Source organism: Mustela nigripes, chromosome 13 (genome assembly GCF_022355385.1).
Source record: "Mustela nigripes isolate SB6536 chromosome 13, MUSNIG.SB6536, whole genome shotgun sequence".
Classification (NCBI taxonomy): Eukaryota; Metazoa; Chordata; class Mammalia; order Carnivora; family Mustelidae; genus Mustela; species Mustela nigripes.
In genome coordinates, this window is record NC_081569.1 from 90,407,511 (window position 1) to 90,416,021 (window position 8,511).

The window sequence follows — 8,511 nt, forward strand, 5'->3', positions numbered from 1 at the left end:
AGAGTCAGGGACGCTAACCTACTCTATCTTAGCACTGTATGTGGAAAATTCCTACTAATAATCTAGGAAAAGTCAGCTCTTTTAATCATGAAAAATCAGTAAGAAATTAATAATCAATTCACCTATACATATTTTGTAACAAAAGGTAAAAATTAATGAAGTAACAGTCCAAAAGTTAACAAACACTCCCCCACCACACACACACACACACACACTAGAAAAATACAGTGTCCAAGAAGATGAGAATAGCAACAATTTTTCAAAGTGAGTCATAACAAATTAAGAAAATGATAAAGTAATTCCTATGAACAGAATGTGCTTAAAATTAGATGGTTAAACTACAGCACAGTGTTACAGGAAAGCTCACAGAACTTAGAAATAAAATTTAAAAAATCATTTTAGAAAAGACTATACTCAAAGATATACAAGAGTGAACTGACATAACAGAAATCACAGGGAATTAAAAAAATGATGAGCTGAAATTATGATATAGAAGCAAAAAAAAAGAGGCAACAAGTTTCTAGATTTATGGTTAAAAGAGATAAACAACAAAAACAGTTCTGCCAGAATGATTAGATCAAAAGAAGAAAAAAATATTGAAAATCATTCATTTAAGAAAAATTTCCTGAATGAAAGCTCAAATATGCATATTTAAAAATCATACACATTACATAGTGAAACAAAATCCAAAATGTTCAACAGTGAGACATATCACAGTGAAATTATTGGGTTTTCAGAGTAATAAAAAAATTATTTTGGACATCCACATAAGAAAATCACGTGCTTTTAAGGGAAAGAAAATATGATTAGACCCATAATTCTTTAAAGGAACATTTCATTCCGAAATAGATTGAAGTAATCTATTTGGGATATCCAATTTTTCTATCAATTTTTCTATCAATAGTTTTTGTCTTTCAAAAATAAATGGAGAGAAAAAGACTATGCAAAATACCTGGGAGTATTGATCTTTGAAACCCTTCCATAGAATGATATAGATAAATTATGATGATTTGAAGAAGATTTTTCATATATTATGGAAGTGAGTATTTAATGTTGTTAAAAATCCAGGAAAGAATGATGGCTATGAGGATGATAAAACTGGATACAAGTGCATAGTCCCCAAAATATATTAATGAAGCTAATAAAGACAGATAGATAATGGATAAAATAAATAAAATTATGGAATGGACTGCCTTGCAGATATGAACTTGGAATGAAAAAATCAGATATTTAGAATATGTGGAATGAACCAAGATACAGTATCTTACACAACAGGGGAATATGTGTGTTTATAGGATATTACCATAAAACAATTAATAGGCCAAGAGTACTGAATACCAAAAGTAAATAATACTACATAATTATATATAACTAATATTGTATAATTATTATATAATAACTAATACTATAATTATATAGAATTAATTTATATAAATATATATAAATACATGACATATATAGCAGATAAAACATTTTAATATGTGAGAGAGTCCCTTCCTATTTCTTAATATGACCAACATAATTGATCTCAGTTCTGTAACTGCATGTGTGTGGCTTGTAATATATACTGCATATAATTATACAACAAATATTACTTTCATTTTAACCCCCTGACTTCATTACCCTCATTGTCCACATGCTCTTTCACTGCAGCCACGTGGAACTTTTTGGGTTTCTTAAATACCTCAAGTATCTCCATTCTTTCTGTTACATAAAGAGGTAAAATAAAAGGGAAGGAGGATGAAACAGAACCATAAGAAGAAACTGGGGAAACACATTTTGAAGCGAATTGCCATTTTTCTCTTGCACTAGTAGTATAGCATCAAACAGAGCTATTCTAGTTCTAATTAACTAATATTTGCTCATAAATAGTTTCTTTGTTACTGCCAGAGTCAAATGCTTTCAAAATTAATGTAATTTTGTCAAATCTTTCCTTAAAAGTGACTTTACTTAAAATTACCCAGATAAACAAAGTCTAACACAATAATAGCACATGATTTGAGTTTTCCAATATTCAGACCCTTCCCAATCTAATATCTACATTTCCAAAGAACTACATCAACTTTTCACCTATCACATAACCTGTATTCCCAACATACCAAACATGAAATTTCAATAAAAAATATCTGGATTTTAATATTCTCTTTCCCCCTCTTCTACTCCCTAGAATTGATTTCCTCTATTATTCATTAGCTGTGTCCTATTATTTTCCTTTTAAAAAAAATTCTTTATTTGTTTATTTGACAGAGAGTGTGTGTGAGGAGGGAGAGAAGCAGGTAAAGGGAGAAGGAGAAGCAGGCTCTTCCCTGAGCGGGAAGCTTGATGCACGGCTGGATTCCAGGACCCTGGGACCCAGGATCCCTGAACTGAAAGCAGACACCTAACTGAGCAAGCCATCCATGTGTACTATTATTTTCAAGTAGAAGCTTATTCCTCACCTTTGTGTGCTCCTGTGTGCATGGCTAACAATCTATATAATGGTTAAATGAATTTGTATGTCAATATTAAATGAGTTTGTATGTCAATATTCACTTATTTTTCTTAAGATTTATTTATTTTAGAGAGAGAGAAGGAGTGGGTGTGGGAGGGACAAAGGGAGAAGGAGACAGAGTCCTCGGCAGATTCTGTGCTGAGTATGAGGCCCTGTGCAGGACTCAGTCTTGTGACCCTGAGATCATGACTTGAACTGAAACCAAGAGTCCAGTGCTTAATGGACTGTGCCACACAGGCATCCCTCAATATTCACATCTACACCTTATGTTCATGGAGAGGAGGTGGTGGTACCATATTTAATCTCTCTTGATATGAGGAAGTGGTGATGCAACATGGAGGCTTAAGTGGGTAGGAGAAGAATAAATGAAACAAGATGGGATTGGGAGGGAGACAAACCATAAGTGACTCTTAATCTCGCAGGACAAACTGAGGGTTGCCGGGGGGAGGGGGTTTGGGAGAAGGGGGTGGGATTATGGACATTGGGGAGGGTATGTGATTTGGTGAGTGCTGTGAAGTGTGTAAACCTGGTGATTCACAGACCTGTACCCCTGGGGATAAAAATATATGTTTATAAAAAAAAATAATCTCTCTTTAGGCACATTGCAGAGTACTTGGCACATAGTTAATGTGTAGCAAATATTGATTAGAAAAATAATGGATGAAAGTTGGAAGAATGTTATAGAAATTCATATAGGCTAAATTTTCATTAGATGATGAAAGAGAATTTTTGCTGAGTTAGTATGTAAACTGAATCATAGAGGAAGAGGGTTATTCAAGAAAGGAAACAGTATACCAAATTGCCAAAGAAACAAACAAAAAAAAATCTGAAGTGATAGAAAATATCAAGAATATGAAGCTTCTTGGAATATTAATGCTAAGAACAAGTTGAGATTTAAAAAAAAAATCAAACAGCCTGTAATTAAACCCATAAACCTCTCAAATATAGTTCAGAGAATCAGAAATTAATATAAGGACCAATCTGAGATAAATTTAGTTTCCTAGAAATTATATATAGAGGGAAAAGAGCTCAAGGAAACAGTAGTAAAATAAATATTAGAACCATTCTTATTTTGCTAACTTGCTGAAACAGAGCAATGATATACTATATACTCAATTTTTAAAGAATGAGTGTCTTAACCATAAGTTTAAGTTAAATAGTTTTAAAAAAGAAATGACATTATTACATTTTAATTTTTATTCAACCTCCAAAACACCATAATACAAAACATAGTTATTAAGTATTTTCCTAACTCACTCACAAATCCACTAAATTATTTCTTAATTTATAAATTATGCTTATATTTTTCTTTGTAGACCTTAATAGAAAATGTATTATTTGTAGACCTTAATAGAAAATGTATTATTTTCTACATATCTTTATGATATGTAAAGATAAATAACTTTTGGTGAATATTTCTTTTTTTTTAAAGATTTTATTTATTTGTTTGGCAGACAAGAGATCACAAGTAGGCAAAGAGGCAGGCAGAAAGAGAGAGGAGGAAAGCAGGCTCTCCACAAAGCAGAGAGCCCAGTGTGGGGCTCGATCCCAGGACCCTGGAATCATGAGCTGAGCCGAAGGCAGAGGCTCTAACCCACTGAGCCACCGAGGTGCCCCTTAGTGAATGTTTTTTGCATCCAACAACCCTCATCTTCATGAGATCAAGGATCATATCTTATTTATCTTGACATTTCAATGCTTATTCTAGTGACTTGCACTTTGAATACACTCACACAGCGAGAAAGAAATAACAATAGCATTTATTAAGAATTTATTTTCTTCTGGGGAGCCTGGGTGGCTCAGTGGGTTAAAGCCTCTGCTTCCGGCTCAGGTCATGATCTCAGGGTCCTGGGATCGAGCCCCGCATCGGGCTCTCTGCTCAGCAGGGAGCTTGCTTCCTCCTCCCTCTCTGCCTGCCTCTCTGCCTACTTGTGATCTCTGTCTGTCAAAGAAATAAATAAAATATAAAAAAATTATTTTTTCTATGCAATATACATTGTGTGAATCACCATATATAATTTTAGCAATAGCTTGATGTTATAGGTAGTTATATCTTCCTCTTTTTTACAGAAGAAACTAATGCTGAAAGATGAACAGTTAAAGAAAGAAAACTCTGCTAAAGTTGTATCACTGGGAAGTAGCTTACCTAAAATTTGCATCTTGGCAGGCTGGCTCTCTGTTATGATTCTATAATTACCAGAGGATACTCTTTTTCTAGAATGGAAAACAGATAAATAATTAAAAGCATGGTTACTTTCGTTTTGAAATTTGGGATGAGCAGTTATATATCTTATATAGGTTTTATATTTTTATTCTGGTGATAAAGTCAGTATATGTCACACATACTTGATTTCAAATTGCTTCAACATTTATTTAGCAATAATTAAATTTGAGTTTATACTTAATGTAATCTATCTGTGTGTAGTACCTGTTGAGAAACAGTTCTCCCTGGGTCTCGTGGGGTTTTTTTTGAATGTGTGTTTGCTTTTGGTTTTTGATGTAGTGTTCAATGATTCATCCATTGCATATAACACCCAGGGCTCAAAGCACTGGCTGCTGTTCTTCCAGACTATTTTGCAAGGATATTTTCATAGCAAATGGCCTTGAAGATAAAAAATATTGTCACTTCTGAAACAAAGGGAAGGTACGCTAATTTCAATTTAGGAGAGATTTGAATTCTCTAAATGCAGAGTTCCTCTCCTATAATATAATCCACCCTATATGTGTGCAGTTATCACCTGGCTCTCTTTCTGTCTGTCTCTCCTTAAAACTGGGAGTCAGAGAACTAAAAGAAATAAAGTGGATACTCTGGCTACTGCTATTGATTAACAATAAACTGTCCGTCTTTGAGTCAGGAATCTATCTACATACATAAAACCATAGCAAGCAAATTCATTAGTTTATGTATAGTATGAACCCCTAGACCCTTTAAAGTTCCTAATATATACATTATATGATTTTTTCATTACATATTATTAAATTAGTTATTTTTTAGGAAAGACATTTGCTGAATTTATCTAATATTTTAGAATATTTTAAAGACTCTAGATTTGAATGGTTTGAAGAGACCATGAAAATTCATCAAAGATTGAATATGTAAGCATTTGAACTATTTGAAAAATAAATATAAATCTATTCCTGATCATCTTGGATATATATTTGGCTGGTAATGAATATTTTTAAAGCATTAGACCAGCTGTTCACAACAGGAGCCAATCTGTCTCCTGGGGAATATTTGGCAACATCAGGAAACATCTTTGTTACACATTGCTTGAGTTACATACATTCATTGTTTGTCTCAACTGGGAGTAGTATTGGTTATTACTATCATTTACTGATGCAGACACCAGGGATGTACAGGACAACCACCCATAATGAATTATTTGGTCCCAAATGTCATTTATGATCATGTTGCAAACCCAGTTACACATATATGTGCTTCCACATCTGAATTTGAGAAATCTAAATCAATTTTCTCAATGATAAGAATGAATCTGCATATAAAATTTTAAGGATGTGAATATCTCTAATTTATCTATCATGTCTATAATACAATATTTCATGAAACTCAAGCCATAACATAAATGATAGCAAATAGTTAATAGAAAACCAAAATTTCAATCATTCTAAATTTTAGGATATATTTATATTTAGACATATTAGAGTAATATAGTCAAGACTTTTTTATTATTATTTTGGTAATGAGGTATAACCAATAATGTATATAAAGAAAACAAGCTTTTATCATGTATATAGATGGGCATGGATGGGTATGAACATTAAAAAGAAATTATCCTGTATCTGGTTACCTAAGTCTATGCTATTACTATGGAAGCTGCAGTACTGTATTATCTATTTGTTATTTAAGGAAATTCTGTAATTTATATATATTACTTTCCAAAATCGTAATGTTGTGTTTGAATATCACCCGGTTTATAGAACAATCCTTAAGCATCCATGACTTTACAATTATAATTATAAAATTATATGTATGACCAGCATATGTGTATGCATATATGTATATATGTATACATGCATGTATACACAACTAGTTACATATAATTAGCTAACATGCACCAAATATCTGTGTTGTAGGGTCAAATAAAATTTGTCAAAATTGTTCTAATTGGTATAGCATTATCTGGTTCACAAGTGTGGCCCAACAGTGTCTTCATTCATATCACCCAGTATTAGTAGGATCCATCTACATATAATCAGAATTTTATTTTTCAGGGGGGAATTAACACTGTTTTAAAGACTCCAAAGAGAAATCCAGTATCACTGTACCTGGCTGGCTAGTCGGGTAAGCATCTGGCTTCAGTTCAGGTCACGATCCCAGGGTCCCAGAGTCAAGTCCCATATCAGTCTCCCCACCCAATGAGGAGTCTGCTTCTCCCTCTCCCTCTGCTCCTCTCCCTGCTCATGCTCCACTCTCCTGTTTATGCTCTCTTTCTCATGCTCACTCTGTCTCAAATAAATAAAATATTTTAAAATAATAAATAAATAAATAAATATACAATATAGGAAGAGGAGCACAAGGGATATGGCAGGAGTAAGAGTTGGGGAGCTGGGGTAGCATGTCTGGTGGCCTGAGTTGCAAGCAAGCAGTGCTGTCTTGGCCTATGTGACTGGCGCTAGCGTGGCTTCTGTCTGGAGAGGATGCAAGCTGACCATTGAGGAACCTCTTCTCAGAAAGTTTTAACTGAGTGAAATAGACTTCAGAATTATGGCATAAGATGAGTTAATTCTCAGATGGAAACAATAGGAAGTATATGTTTAAGCTTTGGAGGGCAAGTGCACAGATCTTAATTCTAATTATGTAACTGGCTTAAGGGAGTCTGAAGAAAAACTAAAGCCAGCAACAAGAGTCTGCACACAGGGAAAATAATCCTTGTAATGTGACTAGCAACCAAAGAGGAAGAGACACAAATGTATACTGCTCAAATCCAGTATGGCAAGCAAGTCTAGCAGCCAAGCATTGCCCAAATGAGATCAACAGATGTGGTAGACCCAGCAATCAACTTGGTTTTTTTTTTTTTTTCTAAGAATGAAAGGTGAATTGGAACAGACTAATGACAAACTGAAACAAGCCTGAAAAAACTATGTACTTGGAAGTTTATGCTAGAAGTAGTTAACAATCATACTCCCCAGTTGAGACTTCCCTGATTATCCCACTAGGAAAAGCTATAGTGGGACAGCTAAATACTCCTTTCCACAGTAGTATTTAGACTTTTTGAGGGGGAAAAAAAAAAACAGGCCATAGTCTTATACTTTCCAGCTTGAAATTGTTCATGTAAAACTTACCAGATGAATCTTGTGTTTGACATTTTTCTCTTCCCTCACCCCTGGCTTCAGAGGCCTGATGGTGAAGGACTATTCCAAAGAAGTAGCCACTTCAAAAACTTCCTTCTAGCAGCTTTCCCAGGGATGTGTTTTACACCTTGAAGCAAAGTTGGCTTTACAGAAAAAAATACAGTGAGGAGCTTAAGCGCAGTGAGAATGAATTGAATTCTTCATCACTCAACTTGACAGAAGTAGAAGGTATGCTGAGCACCATTCTAGTTTTTCAGCAGCAACTGAAAGAGTCATGCCTGTAGTTGGCTCAGTACTAATAACAGGGGTATCATGCTCCAGCCCCAAGTAACAGCAGAACTACATCTCCTGAGCCTGAATGACAGGCAGAGGCCACAGGTAAAGACTGCAATTGGCTGGCCAGTGGACCAAGTAATGGCTGTTCCTCCTGGCAGAGGACATTTGGGTTCAGATTTCACAGGAAGAGGGACATAGCCAGAGATGACTTTCCTTCTTCTCCAGATAATGGTAATAAAGCTTCCAACAGCTCAGAGGGGAGAACTGGAAGAGGAGATAGTAGTTAGGCAGACCAACTCAATGCAGGGTATGGAAGTGTTGACTTTCGCACTGGCAGTGTTCAGTTTCGTAATATTTTTTTCCAACAAATTTTTGTACTGTGCCATTTAATTTGGGGGTGATTCTGTCCGGTGAATCAACACATACTTTTA

The 8,511-nt window shown here is 34.6% G+C and overlaps 1 pseudogene; it reads left to right on the plus strand.

Annotated features, from left to right (window-relative positions):
• Nucleotides 1–7,586, plus strand: part of LOC131999423 (pre-mRNA-splicing regulator WTAP-like) — a 167,993-nt pseudogene extending 160,407 nt beyond the window's left edge.
• The last annotated feature ends 925 nt before the right edge of the window (nt 7,587–8,511 follow it).